This window comes from Eptatretus burgeri, chromosome 12 (assembly GCF_056783735.1).
Source record: "Eptatretus burgeri isolate ZD-2024b chromosome 12, Ebu_testis_v1, whole genome shotgun sequence".
NCBI lineage: Eukaryota > Metazoa > Chordata > Myxini > Myxiniformes > Myxinidae > Eptatretus > Eptatretus burgeri.
Window position 1 is genome coordinate 70587882 of NC_140972.1, and position 24000 is coordinate 70611881.

Below are 24000 nucleotides of genomic sequence, written 5' to 3' on the forward strand. Positions count from 1 at the left end.
TCACCATGTGGGTGGCGGTTGGTTGGTATGGGATAATTGGTCCATACTTCTTTGAAGATGACCAGGGACGCACTTGCACGGTAAACCAGAGGAACTATCACGAAATGATCCAGGAATTCTATCTGCCTGAGCTACGTACTCAGGCCCGTAGGAGAAACAACCGGATCCAGATGAGAACCCAGTGGTTCCAGCAGGATGGGGCACCGCCCCACACAGCCAGAGAAACAAGGCGTTTTCTCAACCAACATTTTGAGGGCCGCTTTATGTCCCTCTATGAAGACATTGAGTGGCCACTGTATTCCCCTGACCTTACTCCTCCAGACTTCTTCTTGTGGGGGTATCTCAAAGACAGGATCTATGGAAACCCTAGGCCTCAGACTTGATCAGCTGAAGGAAAACATCCACAGAGAAATCCAGACCATTCCTCAGGAAACGTTTCCCAACGTGATGGAGAACATGACAACGCGTTTGCAGGCAGTGATCGGACAACGTGGAGCCGACGTCGAACATGTGGTCTAAAAGAAAATGACGATTCTATAACAAAATTTAAATTTTGGTGGCAATTTTGACATTGGTACAATAAACTTCTACCTTCCAGCTTTCTATCCAGCCATATGTCTTTTTTTAAAATATATGTTATGACCATCCTCTTTGCAGATGAAAAGTTGTATATTTCTTTGGGACACTCTGTGTGTATATATATATATATATATATATATATATATACAAATATATATATACATATATATATATACATATATATATACATATATATATATATATATATACATATATATACATATATATACATATACATATATATATATATATATATATATATATATATATATATATATATATATATATATATATATATATATATATATATATATATATATATATATATATATATATATATATACATATATATATATATATATATATATATATATATATATATATATATATATATATATATATATATATATATATATACATATATATATATATATATATATATATATATATATATATATATATATATATATATATATATATATATATATATATATATATATATATATATATATATATATATATATATATATATATATATATATATATATATATATATATATATATATATATATATATATATATATATATATATATATATATATATATATATATATATATATATATATATATATATATATATATATATATATATATATATATATATATATATATATATATATATATATATATATATATATATATATACATATATATATATATATATATATATATATATATATATATATATATATATATATACATATACATATATACATATACATATATACATACATATATACATATATACATATATATACACACATATATGAAGTCGGGTATTTTTAAAGAGTAACTGTGCGGATTCCATGATTTATGGGACCAGAATATTAGGAGACATCAGTACACTTTTGCGAGTATTGACAAATCAATCCACAATGTGACATTTGAATTCAGCGTATCACGACACCAGGAGCTGATTGCTCAGATGGGAACACCAAGCATAAGAATAATTTTCCACTTTACATCATGAGGATTTATCCCAGTCTGCAAATGCTGAGAAAAAGCTCCATCAATATCCATTTCCGACAGAAAATCGTATCAGATGCCTATTTCTTAAAGAATTGGTTGCACTTCAGAGTACAACTGCCATAATTAGGCAAAAAAAAGAAGATTCACAATAATGAGATCATCATACATTTGCATGCCTGCCTTACTCGTTAACCTCAGCAATTACTGTGGGAATCATCTTATCTGTTTGAAGTTAATCCAAACACATTTGCTCTTCGATTGAGAATAGCCACTGCATATCCACCATCTGCTTTGGCATACACTATTCACATGGGACTTCTGTCTTTAACCACAGCAAGGAAATGACTCAAGCGTTGCGGAATATACTGCCGAGCTCATTTCCCCGCACTTTATATCATGAAACCCACATTTCAGCCTTTACTGTTTCATATTATCGTGGCACAGTTTCAATCTGTTCAGTCGATTTGTTATTCCAAATGTGGCAAATTAGCTACTGGACTCGAACGAAGTACAGTGTTGAGTGTTCCAAATATCCAACTCGTTGATACAAACCAGTTTTCGCTATTTCAGCTATTAATGTTGTTATCCTGTCATATCAATTGCCGTCCTGATCATGTGTTCAATTGGTCAGAAATGGACGTGAGCTACTATGTGTACAGGATTCTATCGAAAGCCATGGGACAACACCCTCCGGCTTGGAGATTTGTTTATGCTTTAGTCTGGTTTGCTGAGCTCAGATTAACAGGCACAGACAGTACAACAATAGTCAGGGAACAATATCACTGGTCAACTTCAATTAATCATATCCTAGAGGAGGTAATTAACAGAGTTTCAATGAGGAATGCTATTTTGCTGTTAAAGGGCAAGTTACTCCATCGGGATGATTTAGACTGATCGTGAAACATGACAGAAACACATCAACAAAGGCTTTTTGACATTTCCATGATTGAAAGAAAAATAGGTCAGCTAAAATACAGGTCAGGAAGATCAAGTCATTACAGTGGCTACAAGTTTCTTTAAAGGTGGTAATTATAAAGCTGCTTGAGGCGGTTATTTAATTTAAAAATGCCAGTACAGATTTCAAATTACTAATGCTCAGAGATCTGGAGAGGATGGACTATTTTTAACAACTTTGCAAAACAATAGCCATTTAAAAATACTGGCTTGAGGTCATTGACCAGCTTCATATTCCCTACTCGTTCAGAGCATTTTAGTTTGCAAAAACTGCAACAGAGGCTTTCTTAACATTATTTCTCCACATTGACTAATTCAATGATTTTTCATGCAACAACGTGTTGTGGCCGTGGCACACTAGCCTTTGAGCAGTGCAGTCTGGGTTTGATTCGGGATCAACTGCAAGGCAAGAAGTTGCATCAATGAGTGTACCACATTGAGATGGGATAGTAGGCTATGGACCCCTCTGCTAGAATTTATCGTTGCTGGACTCTAAAGATCTCACGGTCTCTTTTGCAAAGGAGATAAGTTACGACTCACACCCCGAAAAAATTCAAAATTCCTCTCCGAATGAGCAGGGGCACTGCATTAGTGGAACAGACATGCTTCCGTAATGATGCATCCAGTGGGGAAAATTTGTAATTGATTCATGCTCCATTATGCATTTATAGAAAGCTTGCCTTGTTCACTTTTATGCAGTTAGTCAGCGAGGTGGTTGGTATTTTATTATTATTATTATTTTTGCAGGATTAAGGCTCATAGGAGAACTGGGAGATTGAGGGCATGAACTTAGTCAGGCAGACGGGGCAATATTTGGACACAATATGCAAGGGAATGAACAAAAAAGGAAAAAAATAAGAGAGGAGGGTAGTAAACACTGCAACCTGCAAGTAAGAGGGTTGGGGTAGGGAGGATTAATGGGAATAATAAAGATTGTGGGTAGAGAGGATTGTGGGGGGGGGTGACCTCAGATGGTAGTGCACCAATTACTTGAACCCACGAGATTGCTTGAAGCCATGGAGAGAAGAGTGGGATAGAACACCCTCGAGAAAGTGATCCTACAGATGGGAGAAGCGAAAAAAAACAAAACACTTGAGATGTACAGTCAACATGAATTTTTGAATTTTCACAGGGATGATATTATTGGAGGAGCGCATACATCCTGGATCATTGTTGGGGAGAGTTGGAGAGCGAACGATTTGTCTGCAATGCGAGAGCAATAGTCCTTGTACATCAGCCTCATCATGAGTGATTGCAATAATGTTGGGGGCTATAGATTATACACAATGCAGGAGATATAGATGTGAGGATTGGGCAGCAACTTTTTGAGGAGAGCATTACTTCATTAAGGTACAGATAAAGGTATTGCAGGCAGTGAGTAGCTCTGATTTGTCAAGGAAAGACTTGGAACAATGGAGAATGCTCATTCTGCAACTGTCTTTAAAGGCTAGCTATTCTATTTGGTGAGCTCAGGAGATGGCATGTCTGATTGTGAGGCCCAGATGTTCAAGAGACTGACTCTCATCAGCTCGGTTGCAAGCTGAGACCATATGACCTTATTGACCCATTTACTTCACTTTGATGGAGTAAGGTGTAATCCACCAGATGGCAGTCTCCTTGGGTTAACCTGAGGTGCTCTCTTCGGGTGGGTGCCTGGAATGTCCTATCCTGAAGAGGATGATCAACTGTCTCTGTTATCATCTGAGCTCTAGCATTTGAACATTGGTATTGCTGCACTCTCAGAGGTTCGGAGACCGGACAGTGGTGAGATCATGGTGGGTGGATGCACCTACTATTGGTCTGGTAGCTGTGATGGTTGCCATGCCCAAGGAGATGCTGCATCTGTGTCCAATAAGCTGACCAATGTTAATTGAAGTAACAAGGCAAGCTTTTGAGCGTATTACAAGACAAAGGATGTGTCAATCCTTGGGTGTCGTTTCCCTGGTTTCTGTATATGCTCCGATTGAGGTGAGTGATCTCACCGTGAAGGACGCATTCTTTGCCAAGCTCGAGTCTGTGGTTGATAAGTGCCCCAGGTGAGATACACTTCTAGTCGTGGGGGATTTCAATCCATCGACTGGAACTGATAGGGATAGTTATGAGACATGTGTTGGTCCCCATGGATCTGGAACTGTGAACAAGAAGAGCACTGATTTCCCCGACTTTGCAAGAAGTTATGGACATTGGGTGGCTGGTTCATGGTTTCACCGCAGACAGGCTCATAATTGGACTTGGTATTCCAACACTGGTGGTGTGGCAAAGGAGATTGATAGACTCTGTAGTTCTGGATCATCCTCCAGTGACCATCAACAAGCACATGGTCAGAGTGCTCAATACTCATTGCTCAGTTCCCCCAAGGAAATACCGACCACAGGCTTGTGGTAGCAACTCTGAAGTTGCAGCATAAAACCTGGGAGAATGGTACCACCCGAGCCTCAGCTAGATGTTGGCCAGCTCAAGGATGAGAGGGTAGCTTAGGATTTTGGGAACAGGCCGAGTGGGAATTGGGGGTTTTGGGTGCTTTGAGGAATCCTGAAGAGTTGTGGAGTGCCTTCAAGACCACCATCCTTGATGTTGCTGGTGGATATCTTGGAACTCACCATCGGGCAAAAAAGAAATTTGTCTCTCAAAGGACACTGGATTCCATTGACCAGAGTCGCAGGGCCAGGCTTAATGGCAGAGCTGAGCTATTCTGGGAGTTGAGGCATAAAACTGTACATATGCTGAGGATGGACAAGGAAGCCTAGATGCAAGGAGTCTGTGAGGGGGTAGAGCATCACCTGTGGTCAAGTGATTCTCGTCCTGCTTACAGGGGAATTCACACATTGCGTTCCTCCAAGCCCGTCCCTCAGTGTACTGCAATTAGAGCGGAGGGTGGTGGGCTGTGGTGAACCGGTTTAGGTCAGGTAAAGCTCCAGGGAAAAACAGACTTTGGTGAACTGGTTGAAATGGGGTAAAGCTCCTGGGATTTCTGGCATCCATGCTGAACTTTTCAAGGCTGGTGGAAATGCTTAACTCATGTCGTTGTATACAGTTCTTTGCTCTGCCAGGAACACAGGCATCATCCCAACTGACTGGAAGAGGGGCCTTGTTTTCCCTCTCTGGAAAAGGAAGGGTGATCGCCAGGACTGCAACAACTACCAAGGGGTAGTTACTTAATCGTTGCCCTCTTAGTAGATGCTCAGTGCCGGGCAAGGTCTTTGCTCGGATAATTATTGAAAGGGTTTGCCACCATCTGCTTGAGCGCCAGCGCCCAGAGCAGTCAGGCTTCACAGCAAAGAGGTCGCCGATTGACTGTATCCTTGCCCTTCGATTCCTCACCGAACGCAAATGAGAGTTTCTGCAGGGGCTGCTTGCAGCCTATGTTGATCTCTGCAAAGCATTTGATTCAGTGAATCGGGATTGCCCTCTGTAGGATCTTTGGTCTTCGTGGGATGCCACCAAAATTGATCAATCTGATGTCTAAACTATATTCAAGTATTGAGAGTGCTGAGAGATGTGGTGATACCATCTCTGACTTATTTCCAGTTGTCACTGGAGTTCATCAGGGGTGTGTGCTTGCCCCCATCCTTTTCAGTGCTTGTATGGACTGGATTCTGTGGAGAATATCAGAGAGATCAAGCTGCAGTGCATCATTTGGGAATGTCAAGATCTCTGACCTTGATTTCACAAATGATGCAGTCATCTTTGCGGAGGCTCTGCATATCCTTTCGAGCGCCCTCGAGGTGCTGAATGAGGAGTTAGAGCCACTGGCATGATGGATTTTTGGGTCATTCTGTTGCTGTTTATTTGCTTCAAAATGTATTTTCCTCATCTAAAGCAGTCAAGGAGATCAAAATTCGAAAAAAAATTGGAAGTAAATTGTAAGGCTGGTTCACACTTCAAGATGAAATTTGGTAGAAGTGTTGTTGTTGTTGGTGTTGTTTTTGTTGTTGTTATTTTGAAACAGTGAAAAAAAGTCAGCGTCTCCTCATTTGTGGATAGAAGACTTCTCTTTTTTTTCTTTCCTCCAGTCACCTCAAAATATGCTGTTTTCCACAGGTCGGATAAACTGAAGTGAATGCTACGACAGGACTACCAGCAGTGTTCCATCAATCATACATGTGGAACAGAAGTCAGTTTGTTTTCATCGACACGCTATAAAACCAGAACTATTTTTGACCGCTTTAAGGACAATTCTTCCACATCGCTGCCGGATGGTTCATCATCAAAAGCTGACGGAAATCTGCAGAGTGACGTCATAGTCATTGAGAATGAATCAAGTCATCATTCAGTAACTTCAGCACCGAAGGTTGATGAAACTGCATATCTACCAAGCAGCGCTCATCCTAAAGAATGCCTTACAAAGAACACTTACTCTGGACTGTCCGTGGCCACCAACTACCACAGATCTTACACTGGCATCTGCTGAAGATACCATCCCCATTGAACTGTATAACCTCCTTGCCTCGAGTATTGGACTGTCAGAAGATCCGATATATTGACACACTTTGTCGAGATAGATGATGACACTGATATCATATTAACATCAATCTGCCAAGATAATGTTTAATTGGCTTCTTAGGGTCGTCTCATTCATCCATCCATCCACTGGGACCATACTCTGTGTAGAGCGTTGATGCTGCTGAAGCAGTCTCCTTGGCTATTGGGCACAATCCTGGACGGGTCGCCACTCCGACACAGTATAACAGCAAGCTGGCACTCATTTTGCAGACCTTGGAAGGATGACAGGCTGAGTTAACCCCACCTGGTATTAATTCAACAGCTGAGCGGGATTTGAACTCAGGACTCTAGGATCCCAAGCCTGTTGCCCTAACCATTAAGGCAACACCAGACATCAGGTCTTCCCCTGAAATGTTAAATGATAAATGCCCCGATATGATACATAGTATTAAATAATAAACTCTCTATCACATGGATGACAATGGTCTCAGCCCCAGAATGAGTCCTCAAAGAGAATATGAATTGTTACTGTGTGAAAACTCATTGTGAAGGAGGGCTGTGCTCATGTCGTAGGTCGGGTTTGTCTTGGAACGATTTTTCTGGGTGAAAGAATTGTAAAAACTATACCAACACTGACAAAGAACAGCACCTGTGGTGTATTGCAGGTGTTAAATGTTGACAATGGAGCTGATGACTTCGATTATTGATCTAAAATGCCGATATTTTGTTGCAATAATTTGCGTTACTGCATACTACATACTATGAATTGATATTACGTAATATAATGTAACATAATATAATATAATATACATCATAATGAATTTGTGTTTCAATGTTACTGAGTATGAAATGATCAGTTTCATTAGACATTGCAAGTGTGATGAGTGATGATGGAAAATGGAATGTGTTTGCCAAGAAAATATGATCATGAGATGCCTTACTAGCCCCTGATGGACTCTGTCCAAAACACTGGATTTGGTCTTGATTTTAGTGTCCGTGCATGTGTGCGTGCATCCGCAACCATATCTCGCACATGTATGTACTGATTTTATTTGTACTGGGCACAAAGACAACACATGATGCTCGACGTATGTACGTCATTATATTTCGACATCAGATCCAATATGTCCGACTGGTGGCCAATTTAGTTGTAAAAAAAAAAAAACCATGTTGAACACGTCCTCAACCATTTCTCGGACATGCATTTACCTATCTTGTTCAAACTGGGCACCAATATATGGAATGAAAGCTTGCATATCCACATAATTTGTTCTTTCGAGATAAAATCCAAGATGACAGACTGGTGGCCATTTTGTAATTTAAATGTTTCCGCAACCATTTCTCAGACATGCATGGTCTGATTTTGTTCAATCTTGGCAGAAGCACAGTACATGATGGCATACATGTGCTCCTCATTTTATTTTGCAATCTGATTTAAGATGGCCGACTGGCGGCCATTTTAGTTGTGCATAAATATGGGCTCGCCCTTTAACTCCAGACAGCAGAATTACTAAAACAATGTGGGTTATGACATTTTTTGTCTTTTTAACTTGTCAATACTGGTTCAATGTCCAATACTACTGCTAGATACACTCCTGTTATATGGGCATATTTCATCAAAGCACATGACACAGGCTTCCCACCAAAAATGCCAACTTGCTCCACCTGGTTAGCAACCTGGGCCCAATAATCTCGATGGAACCATTTTTGTTGGTGCACCCATCCCCCTGCCACCGCCTCTACTGCTGTGGACAGAAAACATTTTTCTCAGGTAGTTTTTTCTGCATACTAATGGTCACCGATTTTAGAAGGTTTATCTCAGATCATTTTGGAGATATTTAAGCTCAAAGTTATAGAAACCTACAGTGCATTAAAATATTTTTGACAAAAGTTTCAATTTCACAATTTTAAGGCCCAGTCACACCTTGACGTTTTAGCCAGCAATGGCAACATATCAAAATGTATGTAAAACGCTGGCTTACGCTGAACTTTTGATGTTTTTTTTAAAGATTCGGATGTATTCATAACGAGTTGGTCGTATGCATAACATATTAGTAACGGACACAGAACGTTGCGTTGTCTTATAGATAGCTTATACCAACGAATGCTGAGCCTGTTGTCGGCGTTCACAACCTATGCCCAACGATAGTCTAACGTATGCATAGCGCGCTGCATGTATCGCCGACGATCACGGGGTGAAGCCTATTTAAAAGGCTGCTGCACAATGATTCAAATCATAACCGCCGGAGAAATGGAAGTGTCAACATCGCAGTCACACCCTGGCGATCTTGTCGGCGTATGCCGACTTCTAAAAAATGCGTCTAAAACGCTGGCGCACGTCGAATACGGTATGGGTAAGTTTGGTATACGTGAATAGAACGCTAAAGTACGCTATCACACGTCGTAGTAAGTGGAGTACGTCTTGTAATTTTAAACATGTTAAACATTTTACGATGTACTTGCCGTATGCCTCACATGTTCCGCATGCGATGGGAATAAGTTGTACGCACGATATGCGATCGTTGGCACACGTCGACAAAAGTTACTTGTAAGTTACTCACAAGTCAAAACACGTCGAGGTAATGGTTAGCGTCAGTGTTCCAGACTGCCTGTTTTTTTTTTTTTTCCGGTATGACGGTGATGTTGACACTTCGTTTTCGAGTGCGGTTATAATATAATATAATTAATAGGCTGCCGCTCAACGATTTAAATCATAACCGCACTAGAAATGGAAGTGTCAACATTACAGTCATACCGAAAAAAAAAAAACAGGGAGTCTGGAACACTGACGCTAAACATTACCTTGACGTGTTTCGACTTCTGAAAAAACTTACAAGTGACGTGTGTCGACGATCGCGTAACGTGCCTACAACACGTTACTCATAGGTTAGAAATAAGTTTCGAGTATGCTAAACATTACCTCGACGTATTTTGACTAATGATTAACTTACAAGTAACGTGTGTCGACGTGTGTCAACGATCGCATAACGTGCCTACAACTTATGGCCAGCATTATGCGGAACGTGCGAGTCATACGCTGGCATAAGTCGTAAAATTTCAAGCATGGAAAATTTGAGGACAACCGCAAAGTACAATGATAAAAGCCAGTGTACTACGACGTATGGCAGTGTTTTTCAGCGTGCTCTCAATGTTTCCAAAACTTACCCATAACGTATTCGACGTGTGCCAGCGTTTTAGTCAAATTTTTCAAAAATCGGCATAAGCTGGCTAATACGTCAAGGTGTGACTGGGCCTTTACCAAATCAAGTATGTACCATTCAAAGCCTTCAAAATCGGTTTGCCAGTCGTACCCAAAATGTACACGATTGTCCAGAATACTGAGCCACAATTACATTTCATCGTGAAAATATTGCACTGAGAAGTTGCCATCAAGGCTCAAAATGGCACTTTTTAGCTCAACATGACCGATATTGACCTATCCAGAAGAAATAACTGGCAGGATTTCAGAGTTAAACTTTTTACACTTGGTCAGGCATATGGTCAGCTATCCAAAACCCTATCTGTTTTTGCATATGGCAGTTTGGCTGCTGGGTAGCTATCATTTTTTGGAAGTGCAGCTTTGCCGCTGATGCTGTGCCCTTCTACCAGTACACTAGTACTCATTTCACTGACCTCAGACGGATGACAGGCTGAGTCGACCCCACCTGGTGTTATTTCAGCAGCCAACGGGGCTCTAACTCAGGACCCGAGGATCATAAGCTAGCCACCCTTGCTGCTAAGCCACCAACAACAGGCTTTATAAAACCTCATAGAAATCCTATAATTTATCAGGTCAAGTCAGGTCAGGTATGGGAGCATGTGCCAGAACAGCACGTCGCTGCGTCCACTTTCCGCCGGTACTCCAGGGGCCTCCGTCTGGCCATCCCCCAGGCAGATGCCAGGCCCATCCCCATCTCCTTGAGATGATGATCAACCTGTTGCAACCATGAGGCACGTGGTCGACCCACTGGCCTCCTCCACTCATGAGACTCCCTCGCTGAGAGAATCTGGTGAGCAGGATCAGAGTCAGGAAAACGAGCCACATGTCCATACAGCGGCAACTGACGCTCACGGACTATGCAGGTAACAAATCTCATCCGAGTCTCTCTCAGCAACCGCTCGTTGGACACAAAATCCGACCAGCGATAGCCAAGGATTCTCCGAAGAGACCTGGTACCAAAGGAATTAAGTCTCCATCTCAGATCCTTGGTCAGAGTCCAAGTCTCGCACCCATAGAGCAAGACTGGAAGTACCAAGGACCTGAAGACTCGGACTTTCGTCCTCCCGCACAGGTACCGGCAGCGCCACACCCCATGATCCAGTGAATCCATGACTCCCCAGGCCCGACCCAGACGTCTATTGACCTCTGACTCGCAGCCAGCAGAGACATGAATATCACTGCCAAGGTAAGTGAATCTCTCCACGACCTCAACATCCTCACCACAAACATACACAGACAGGACAGCAGCATCCAAGATGTCACCGAAAGCCTGGATCTTAGTTTTGACCCAAGAAACCCGTAATCCCAACGGCTCCGACTCCTCATTCAGCACCTCGAGGGCCCCCAAGAGGATGTCTAAAGTCTCCGCAAAGATGACTGCATCATCTGCAACGTCAAGGTCCGAGATCTTGACATTCCCAAATGACGCACCGCAACTTCTATCTCTCCGACATCCTCCCTAGAATCCAGTCCATACAAGTGCTGAAAAGTGTGGGGGCAAGTACACATCCCTGACGAACTCCAGTAACAACTGGAAATAAGTCAGAGATGGTACCACCACACTTCACAGCACTCTCAGTACCAGAGTAGAGTTCAGACATCAGATCGATCAGTTTTGGTGGCACCCCACGAAGACCAAGAATCCTCCAGAGGACATCCCGATTCACTGAATCGAACGCTTTACAGAGATCAACATAGGCTGCAAGCAGCCCCTGCCGAAACTCTCGTCTGCGTTCGGTGAGGACACGAAGTGCAAGGATACGGTCAATCGTTGACCTCTTTGGTGTAAAGCCTGACTGCTCTGGACGCTGGTGCTCAAGCAGATGGTGTCGAACCCTATCGAGATTTATCCGAGCAAAGACCTTGCCCGGCACTGAGAGCAGCGTCACCCCTCGGTAGTTGTTGCAGTCTTGGTGATCACCCTTCCCTTTCCAGAGAGGGACAACAAGGCCCCTCTTCCATTCAGTTGGGATGATGCCTGTGTTCCAGGCAGAGCACAAAACTGCATGCAACGACACGAGTGCAGCATTTCCACCAGCCTTGAGAAGTTCAGCATGGATGCCACAGATCCCTGGAGCTTTGCCCCGTTTCAACTGGTTCACCGCAGCCCGTGTTTCCACAAGCGTAGGTGGACCACAGTTGATTCGAGGGTCAGCAACAGGGATTGTAACACACTTGACGTCCAACTCGACAGTTGGGGGATCAGCCTGGTACAACCGCTCAAAGTAACCGGCCCAGCGGGCCTTCACTTCAGACTCCTCTGTCAAGAGCCTACCACTCTCTGCTCGAACTGTAGTGCTCCGAGGGATGGGCTTGGATGAACGTAATGCGCGAATTCCCCTGTAAGCGGGACGAGAATCACCTGTCCACAGGTGATGCTCTACCCCCTCACAGATTCCTCGCACATAGGCCTCCTTGTCCACCCTCAGTGCACGTACAGTTTTACGCCTCAGCTCCCTGAACAGCTCAGCTCTGCCATTCAGCCTGGCCCTGCGACTCTGGTCAATGGTATCCAGTGTCCCTTGAGAGACAAAATTCTTCTTTGCCCTGCGGTGAGCTCCAAGGCATCCACCGGCAACATCAAGGACGGTGGTCTTGAAGGCGCTCCACAACTCTTCAGGACCCCCCAAAGCACCCAGACCCCCAAGTGTCCACTCAGCCTGTTCGCAAACTCCTCAGCTACTCTCTCATCCCTGAGCTTGGCAACATCCAGCCTTGGCTGGGATGGTACCATTCTCCAGGATTTAAGGTGCAGCTTTAGAGTTGCTACCACAAGCCTGTGGTCAGTATTGAGGAACTGAGCACTCCGGTAGACCCTGCAGTTCTGGATCATCCTCCAACGACCGTCAATGAGGACATGGTCAATCTCCTTTGCCACACCGCCAGCGTTGGAATACCAAGTCCAGCGATGAGCTTGTGGGCGCTGAAACCATGAACCAGCCACCCTAAGTCCATGACTTCTTGCAAAGTCAAGGAACTTAGTGCCATTCTGGTTCATAGTTCCTGACCCATGGGGACCAACACACACCTCATAACCGTCCCTATCAGTTCCAGTCGATGCATTGAAATCCCCCAAGACTAGAAGTGTATCTCGTCTGGGGCACTGATCAACCACAGACTCGAGTGTGGCGTAGAATGCATCCTTCACGGTGAGATCACTCGCCTCAGTCGGAGCATAAACAGAGACCAGGGAAATGACACCTAAGGAGTGACGAATCCTTAATCTCATAATACGCCCGTTGACCGGTGTTACCTCAATTATCATTGGGGTTAGCTTATTGGACACAGCTACAGCAACTCCTTGGGTATGGTAACCATCAAAGCGACCAGACCAATAGTAGGTGTAACCACCCACCATTATCTCTCCGCAATCCGGTCTCCAAACCTCAGAGAGAGCTGCAATCCCAATTTCCAAACGCTTGAGCTCAGATGATAACAGAGACAGGTGATCATCCTCTCTTTGGGATAGGACATTCCAGGCACCCACCCGAAGGGACCGCCTCAGGTTAACCCAAGGAGACCGCCGTCTGGTGGACGACACCTCAGCACCACTCCGACACACTCTCCCGCAATCTGACCCAGGGATGTTACCCCGTGGTTTCCCTCCTATCAAAGATTGGGGGTCCCGAAGGCTTTGCCCCAATCCCGTCATCCGGTGAGCTGCCCTGCGAAGGGAAGCTGCACAGGAGGTACTCCCACGGAGTGGGTTTTCAGATTTTTTTGTGTTTTTGCGTTTTGCGGAATGAAGGGTTTTACGGTGGCCGGAGTGCAAATCCTGCCACCAACCTCCTAATAAGAAGTGACCCAACTGCAGGAGGACGTCCGCAGACAGTTGGGCACTAGATATGGATGGCCGTTGGCTCACAATGAGCTCCTCCGCCCTTTGATAATTGATCGCTGGGAGCAAAATCCATTTTCCCGAGCATAATTCGTCATATCGGGTTGCAGTCTAAATTGTCTGTCCAGGCAAAGTGTCTGTCTCGAGTGAGACATCAGATTTTCCAGTATTGAAGGACATGTTTAATTTATCAGAACAGCATTAAATATTTTCTAGATTGGCAGTGACTTTGCTGCTGTCTGCTTATAGGTGAAATGGAGACCTGTACCACATGATGCAAAGTCATATGGAAAAAGGATGGGGGGGGGGGGGTATTCAGAGCATCGGAGAGGTTTTCATGTGGATGAGGAACAAGACTAGGCCCAAGACACTGCCTTGTTGCATTCCAGCCCCCACTGTAAGATAGGAGAGGAGATGGTTCCATTGACAGCAACAAATCGACTGCTTGAGTGGAGGAAGTCAGGAATGCAGGAATTAATGTGGCCTACTATGCCACATACAGAGAACTTGGCGATAAAAGCAAGATTCCAGATTATGTTGAATGCCTTGTGAGAAATATTCAAGTAATGCCACACCAACATGGCAAGAGGTACATACCTCTTGTATGATATTTAGTGCCTCCAACTATTTCTGATAGTGTATCAGCAACATGTCCAGAGTTCAGTGACCAGGACAAAAATCCAAACTGATGGTCAGTGCTCAGACTGTTTGCAAACAGGAAAGAGGACATCAGAAGCAAACATGGATTTTCAGCTTGGAAGGAAAAGACGTCCGAGTCATTCCTTTATTCCAACCATGACCAACCAATCCGCTGGTCTCACTTCCAGATGCACCTGGTACTGGAAAACGCTCGATCAACCCGAGCTCAAGCATATTTACATGTTATATATAACATGAATGGCAAAATGATGCCACTACAGATTTCACAACTTAGCTTGTAATTGGAAGAAGGTTTACTGGTCTGTAGTTGATAGGATCTGTTTTTTTACACCTTTTTGTGGGCAGCAGTGGTATTTTCTGACTATCAGACAGTTAGTACGAAGACAAGGAGGAGAGGTTGAATAATGTAGACAGATGACAAACAAGAGTAGCAGAGTATGATTGGAGAATGTGGACACTGATGCCGTCTGGCCCCATCACTGAAGGAGGGACAAGGCTGGAATGAAGTTTATTTACTTTCTCAGGTGAGAAAAACACTAAATCAAATGGACAGAGGTTTTGAGTGGGTAGATGAAGCCAGAGTGGGATAGTTTGGTACATGATAATTGGAGACAAACACAGTGTTTTTATTATTCATTTATTTTGTATACATTGTTGAGGCCCGTATGAAAGTTAACACAACACACAGCAAGGGGGCAGGACACAAGAGTGGCAGAAGAGGAAAGGACAAAACAGTGGAGAACAGAGACATTAGCAGATCTGTGGAAGGGAGAGGGATGGGGCGGGGAACACGGGGAAAACAAGATTGTCACCACAGGGACTTTCAGGAAGGAAAGCAGGGAATGTGAAGGAGGTGGGCTTAGGGTGGATTAACGGGGGTAGAAAATATCGTGGTTTTGGATGGGGGAAGATATGAGGTGGTGGTGAATGGCTCTTTTGAAGGCCTGGAGGGAAAAATGTGATTGAATAGAGTGTGGGAGTTTATTCCAAAGTCGGGGAAAAATAGGAATGAAAGAGTGATGGTGAGCAGTGTTTCGTGATTTTGGTGCTTTTACCAGAAGGGGGTTGCTGGCAGACCTCGAGCACACTGCGGAAATATGGGGGGGAGGGACATATCGCACACAGAGCAGGGAGGGGGTAGGGTGAGACCGGAGAGGAGTCTGTAAAAGACAGAAAGACCACCGACCTGCCTGTGGTGAGAGAGTGAGAGGCCCAAAGACTCAACCTCATTGCGGGAGATGCCAATGATCCGAAATGCCTTGGTTTCCACAGCGTGAGCCGAGAAAAGTGGGAGGCATGAGCACCAGCCCAGAGGGCATAGCAGTATTCCATCAGGTTGCAGACTAAAGCTTTGTAAGTGGTCAGGAGCTCAGGTGGGCCGAGGAAGGACTTTTCACGACAGAGGATTCCCAGTCGGCGACTGGCTTTGGAGGCGAGGTTTGAAATGTGACTTTCCCAGGAAAGGTCATGGCAGATAGTGAGACCCAAAAGGTTGAAAGAAAGGACTTCTTCCAGAGGATTGTTGAGAAAGTGGATGGGGGGGGGGTTTCTAAACAATCCTTTTGAAGAGACATAGTGAGAGTGTGAGATTTGTCCAGATTGAAAGACATGTTCCACGTGTTGGACCAGTTTGTGATTTTATCCAGATCTGCAGTGAGCGAAGAAGCTGCTGCTTTCTGGTCTGAGGGATGATTGATGGTATGGCAGAGGGTGGAGTCATCAGCAAGAGGGTACGGCAGAGGGTGGAGTCAAAACCAAGGCATTTCACATTAGATAGTGAGACCCAGAAGCTTGAAAGAAAGGACTTCTTGAATGAAAGGAATGAAAAGGAGTTAAGACATTCTGCCTCAACTTTGGCAGTATGCAGATATTCCATTTGCGATGAGGGATGATACGGAGGGGCAGGAGGCATACATCCATTGCACAATTGACAGTGCCACCATGTCTATGAGGATGGAGACTGGGTGAATTGTTCAGCATTTTGATTTGCTGGATGATGTTTTATGCCTTACCTCAGGATGTAAAAACACTTGTTGCTTGTGTTAAGGCTGTGGAAATTCGCAAACCACCATTCAGTACCCGTAGGTGAGATATCTCTTAAGTACATGTGTAGTTAGCCCAAACCCGTTGCCTAGAGGGTATTTATGTGATTCATTCGGGCTGCGACGCTTTGAGATAGCCGTTTTTCTGTTCTATCTTTATGTTGAACCAATCACGTCTCAACCGCCATCACACAACAACCACCTTAACCACCACGCCAGCCATCATCACCAACTACAACCACGCTCCAACCCTCAGACAACAACAACAACGCCAACAGCCACGACCTTTACCTTCACAACTCAATCCCGCAAACATCGCATCACCGTCATTCCCAAACGGCACCATAACCATCAAACCGCCACCGAAAACCCTCCACCACCCTCACCTCTCTCCTTCTACGGCCATTCCCGCACCACCTGTGAACACTGAGCGTCGGGCTGCCTTGGGCCCGTTCAGCGATACACACCGAGCCGCGAGCGCAAATGGCGGCCTTTCCGATGAAAATTCGGATCACAAACGCTACACGCCCACTTCCCCTCCATCCGATTAGCAAGCGCGGAGCGGCTTTGCCCCGCCTCCAGGCGTGTCTGTGTGAAATCGATATATGCAAATTCTAGGATCAGGGGAGATTCACGCCCCCTTTCCTCCGACCAATGGGCGAGCGTGGCTCCGCCCCCGAGGTCATCCTGATCCGGATATTTACATATTGTTTTCTCCTGCTGGCCTATAAGAAGGCAAGCGCAAGGCGAATGAGGTGAGTCGAGTAGGGTGGTGAAGTCATCAGAGTGTCATCGAGTTGGGTTCTGGAATCGGCTGAGAAGAGTTGTGGGAAGAGGCCAAGGAGCTCCTGTCCGAGGCGAGAAGGACGGCGGTCGGCGACAAGGTCGCAGTGTGGGATCGCTTGTCGCGGGACCAAAGCCAGCCAGCCATTCTCCTCCCCCAGGGCATCAACAATTCCCCCTTTCCCCCGCGCTGAGATAGTGCAAAAAAGGGGGCCCCGTTCCCACCCCACTCCAAACATTGTGCCAACGAAACCCGCCAAGGAGCACGGAGTCGGGGCACAGCCACGTGGCCACATCTGCGGCTTGTCCGCCAACGCGTCACGAGGACGCGGGTAGGACCCACCCAGTCTCGTGGACCTAGCCGCTCCTCCAGCTCATGCGCACAATCGGCCTACAGGCCTGTCTGCCCCCTTGTCTATGAGGGTGGCTTCTTTCCTTTTCTTTTGTGTAAATGTGTGTTGGCACCGTCTGTAAAGTAGAACTGTATAAGTGTTGCCGTGTGTGTGCGTAGTCGGTAGTAACTCTGCGTCGTTGTTGCTTTTGTTTTGGTTGCTATATGTGCATTTTGACTGTTTGGGGTGTATACGTGTGCTTTCCATGTACCGGGAAATAAATGTGCTTTGTGTGAACTGTTTTCCCATTTCGCTCCGTCTTTTCTTTATTGACCCCCATCCTGCTTCACGTAAAAGGTTCGTAGTGGGCTTAAGACACCCGGTAATTAATCGGAACCGTCGAGGCTGACGATAACACCACTCGGTTATCACTGTAGCACGGACCGGACCACTTAAGCGGTTCGTGTCCGGAGTCAGCCTGTGGCGTGGTACGATCGCCCGGTCGACCATCCGCGCAGGTACTTCGGTAGATCGAATTTGGCGAGCAACCCTATCCTGCGCGGGTGGGCAATTGGCACGGTCGTGGTGGGGTTGAACCCCCACCCGTGACTAGGTCTGGCATTGTTCCGAGAGGGTCACGACTGAATTGTCCATCCGGTGGGCGACGCGGTCGCGATTCGAGTGACGTGGCCGTCCGCACGCCGGCGGGCGCGAATTCGCAACACTTGTAAACCTGAGGAGTGACCTCAAGTTACCCTTAGTCAGATTAGCTTTCATTTTGAGAAATCAAGCTGCTTGACTGTAACTGCCTCCTCACAAGATTCAGTATACCAGGACCAAAAGGATGGGTTGGATAGTCGCAGGCAGGATGGGATGAACCGTTAAATGAGAGAAAGTACGCTTTTGTCATCAAAGTATTCCTGAGCAAAATCAGGGATATCTGAATTAAATCCAACCAGATTTTGTTTGAGAATACCAAATGGCTGACATGATAACAAGCAACATGTATGTGCTATGATGTCACATTGAACACAGTTTCCTGCAGTTTAACAGTTATCGGCTATAGTACTGTTATATGCACATGAACAGCCACAAAGCCACACTCCCAGCAATTGATGGTACCCACAGCCATGTTCTGCATACAAAATAAGAAGAAGCAGACATCTATTGGTTCACGAGTCAGTAAGTGACCACTATATTCGTTATGGGTGTGTGTGTGTGTCTGTCTGTCTGTCTGTCCCGAGCATAGCTCCGTGGGTTTTAATCTGATCCTGATAAAATTTGGGTGGGAGGTTTATATCATGATCTCGTTGTGTTTTTTTCTGAGAATGGGCATGCTGCACCCATTATGTGTGGAGCCACGCCCAAAAAACATGTGTTTTTAGGGGGTAGCCGATTTCAAGTTACATCTTCTCCAAGGGGGTTTGTCGAATCTGGAGGCGGTTTCGGTATTTGGTTAGCCCAATGGCCAATGGCACCTGCATAGCCCCACTGAGCTCGATTTTTCATTTTCGTCCCAAGGTCAAGGCATCGTCAAGATGTATGACATCAGTGTTTTCTTGACAACTGAAGAAAACCTCTGAAACTAGATATTCCTTTGATACAAGTATGTGAATTATTCGAGACTCAATCACCAACTCACCCATTTTAAGTTTTCCATTTCCATGTATAGCTTGAGTTTGCATCTAAGATGATTGCATGGAATATTAAGCAAACATTTTGTGATTAGTTTATGGGCTAAATGCAAGTGACAGGCATAGTCATGTGAAGCACATATCGGATAACATGATTTGACATTTGGCACCTGCTTTGCTTCAAGTAGGAAGACAAGGAAAAAGGATAATTCAACAAAGAGTCAGTCAATTTGTCAGGTTTGCAGGGTTGCTTGATGTATGGTCTGGGTTCAATCCCGGAAATGATACTATCTGATGAAAATTGCCAAGTGGACTACTGTCAGGAAAGGGCATTGCAATGGATAGTCTTAAACATCTTCAGGCCGTTTAATATCATGTGGATATTCTGAGATCAAATATACACCGAATCTAGACTATATAACTAATACATACACACACACACACACACACACACACACACACACACACACACACACACACACACACACACACACACACACACACACCAAAGGTAAGGATGGTATTTGTGCTACTCCATTGTCTCTCTTCAAGCAATGGTCCTGATACAATTAAACCACATTTTCCACAGACTGGATAGACTACAAAAAAGTTTTTGAAGGTGTCTCACATTCAGAGATGATAAAATGCATGCAAGTATGCAAGATCAACTCCCAAATAATCAAACTGATTGAGAAAGCAATGGAACACTGGAATACCACATTTATATTACAGGAATCAGAAGGAAAGATCAAAATATCAGAGGTGAAGATACGACACAGGATCTTAAAGGGTGACACAGCCTTCCCCCACTGCTGTTTTGCTTCACCCTGGCTCTACAGAGCAAATTCGTTAATGGGAAAGGACACAGATAAACACTAACTTCCAAAAAAAGAACGTCAAAAGAGGCAGGAAAGGAAACACATATACTGTATATGGATGATTCAAAACTCTTTGCAACAATGAAAAATTGGCAGAACAACTGAAATGAGTGAAGCGGTACTCCGAAGACATTCAAATGGAATTTGGTCAAGATAAGTGCTCCAAGTGCACATTCGTACAAAGTAAACCAACAAGGAGCTGATACTCTCGGTCCCCCCGCCTTTTGGATGGTATGAGGAATTGGTACTAAGATGGTTGCCATGGCAACATAATTCAGCCAATCACAGCTGTGACCTAATGAGGTTGAGATAATGCCATGAGGAATAGGTATCTGCAATATGAAAGCTAAATGTTCAAAAGTTTTTGGAATATCACATACACAAAAGTACAGGGACAGATGATCGGAAAGATGGATGTCATTTTAATGCCCCCCATCTCTGACCTTGGCGAAGGAGCAGAGGACAAAAATGGACAACATTAAAAAAAAAAAATCTACCTAAACACAACAATAAAGGAACCAGAAAATGAAGCGTCATATAAATACCTCAGAGTAGAAGAGGGCTACCAAACATGTGACAAACAAATGTGCAAAACAATTACTAAAGAATACTTGTGTAGAATAAGACTGATCCTGAAAACATACCTCTCCCCAAGAAACAAAATCAAAGCTCCAAACCATCTTGCAGTACCGGAATTCCAATATACAGTAGTTGCAGAATAATAAACTGGCCACAATCAGTAATACTACGTATCAAAACAAGGAAACTCATGATCCACAAAATTTTCGAAAAGAATTAATGCATCCCGAAAATGGACCTGCCGAGACGAGGAGGAGGTAGTGGCTGAACAGAACTCAACCAAGAGCACAGAGCAACAACTGTAGGATTGGCTGAGGATGTGAAAAGTTCAACAGACGACCGGATCCAATTTATATGCAAGCAAGAAGACAGCAAGCCAGAAAAGGTATCCCTAACACACCTTGCAAAAAAATTCCAAACACAGCTGTGAATGGAAGGTGAAACAAATGAAACCAAAACAAAAATGAATACAGTGCCAACAATTGAAAAATAGGACGAAAGAAAAATATAAAATGAAATCTCAACAAATATACACCGACAACTGGGAAAATGATAAAAGAGCTGGAAGATATTAAAAAAGTTGGAAAGATTTGGCAAAGACAAAGAAGTCTCATTGGAATGGCTAAGAAGAACGGAGAACAAATCATGATAAATTCCCAAGACCAGGGACACCACACAAATTACTTTAAGATGGTGGGACTGAGTCATTCGGTCAGTTGTTGGTTTTGCAAGGTATAAAACAGAAAGCATGGTGAAAAAACAACTGTGCACACAATGAAAAGAAAATTAGACAGTTCAAAAAATACAATACACATGCAGTGTACAAGGGTATACAGGAGGCCCTGATGATCGAAGGGGTGGGGGGGGGAGGGGAAAGGGGGAGGGGGTTACATTCTTGAAAATCCCCTTGTGAACCACAAATCTGCAATGTGCAAACTCAGGGATTCATGGGGAAAATAGGGTTAGGAACTTCAACTATAACAAGTGAAATCCTTCAATACAGCGCGTGTGGTGAAGCAAATGAGAACACTAATGTTAAAATATGCAATTTATGCTTTTTCAGTTGAAAAACAATTAAAAAGCATACTTAATATTTGAAATGTAAAAATCTTGTTATTATTGTGATAAGCACCTTTATATAGAACAGAAGGAATGAAATCGTTCGATACAGCGTGGCAGGGAGCCGCAAAAGAATGATGGCATAAGAACTTGGCTTTCAGCGTTCGACGCTGCCATGGTGGGCGGAAATGACGTCTTTCGTTCGTTCGTACATGAGGGGAGCGTTTCTTCGGGGTTTTTTTTCCGTCAAGCAATAAATTTAATGGTTTTCAAATATATAACATTAGTTTTACAAATTTCCATTGAAATACTCGGGTATTTCCGTCAATTGTAGCCATTTCCGTCTCGGTTACGCACTGCATCTACCGGACGGCCGTCATTGGCTGTCTTGAGGCACGTGGGGGGGGGGGGACACACCGGAGACGCCGGACCCACCGGAGATGTGTTAGACGACACCGGGGACATTTCAAACTCGTGCAATTGTATACAGCGCACGCGCTGTAAAAATTGTTAAAACTATTCCCTTAATTAATGTTTGTTGATTGTTTTTGTGCTATTTATTTTCATGAATAATATAGTTACACAAGGATACACAAGAAAATCAGATGCAGGTGGAGGCCATTTGGACCATCACGCCTGCACCACATCAGGTGAGGTCAGGTATGGGAGCATGTGTCAGAGCAACGCGTCGCTGCGTCCACGTTCCACTGGTACTCCGGGGGCTTCCGTCTGGCCATCACTCAGGCAGATGGCACATCCTCATCTCCTTCAGATGCTGATCAACCTATTGCAACCACAAGGCACGTGGTCGACCCATTGGCTCCTCCACTCATGAGACTCAGTCGCTGAGAAAAATCTGGTGAGCAGGATCAGCATCAGGAAAACGAGTCACATATCCATACAGCCGCAGGGGATGCACATGGACTATGCAGGTAATAAATCTCATTTGAGTCTCTCTCAGCAACCGCTCAGTGGACACAAAGTCCGACCAGCGATAGCCAATAATTCTCTCATGAGAACTGGTACCAAAGAAATTATGTAGCCGTCTCAAATCCCTGGTCAGGGTCCAAGTCTCACATCCAAAGAGCAAGAATGGAAGCACAAAGGATCTGAAAACTCGGACTTTCATCCTCTGCATAGGTACCGTTAACACCACAACCCATGCATGATCCTGTGAATCCATGACTGCCCAGGTCCGACCCAGACGTCTATTGACCTCTGGCTCACAGCCAGCAGAGACATAAATATCCCTGCCAAGGTAAGTGCATCTCTCCGTGACCTCAAAATCCTCACCACATACAGGTACAAACAAGAAAGCAGCATCCAAGCTGTCAATGAAAGCCTGGATCTTAGTTTTGACCCTGGAAACCGGTAATCAAAGTGGCTCTGACTCCTCATTCATCACCTTAAGCATCCACAAAGGGATATCCAGAGTCTCCGCAAAGACGACTGCATCATCTCCGAAATCAAGGTCAGAGATCTTTATATTCCCTAACAATGATCCGCAAATTGATCTCTCTGACATCCTCCACAGAATCCAGTCCATACAAGTGCTGAAAAGTGTGGGGGCCAGTACACACCCCTGATGAACTCCAGTAACAACTGGAAATAAGTCAGAGATGGTATCACCACATCTCACAGCGCTCTCAGTCCCAGAGTACAGTTCAGACATTAGGTTGATCAGTTTTGGTGGTATCCCACAAAGACCAAGAATCCTCCAGAGGGCATCCCCAATCACTGAATTGAACACTTTGCAGAGATCAACATAGGTTGCAAGCAGACGCTGCTGAAATTCTCATCTTCGTTCAGTGAGACCCGAATAGTCAGGATACTGTCAATGATTGACCTCTTTGGTGTAAAGCCTGACTGCTCTGGATGCTGGTGCTAAAGCAGATGGTGTCGAATACTATCACAAATTATTCCAGAAAAGACTTTGCCTGGCACTGAAAGCAACGTCACCTCTCAGTGGT

At 44.3% G+C, this 24000-nt stretch overlaps 1 long non-coding RNA gene across 1 annotated transcript in view; it reads right to left on the reverse strand.

The window, feature by feature from the left end:
* Nucleotides 1-22209, reverse strand: part of LOC147015882 (uncharacterized) — a 138211-nt gene extending 116002 nt beyond the window's left edge. The window contains exon 1 of the long non-coding RNA XR_015050135.1: nucleotides 22104-22209. This is a non-coding gene — a long non-coding RNA (uncharacterized LOC147015882). The remainder of the gene's footprint in view (nucleotides 1-22103) is intronic.
* Nucleotides 22210-24000: the final 1791 nt, after the last annotated feature.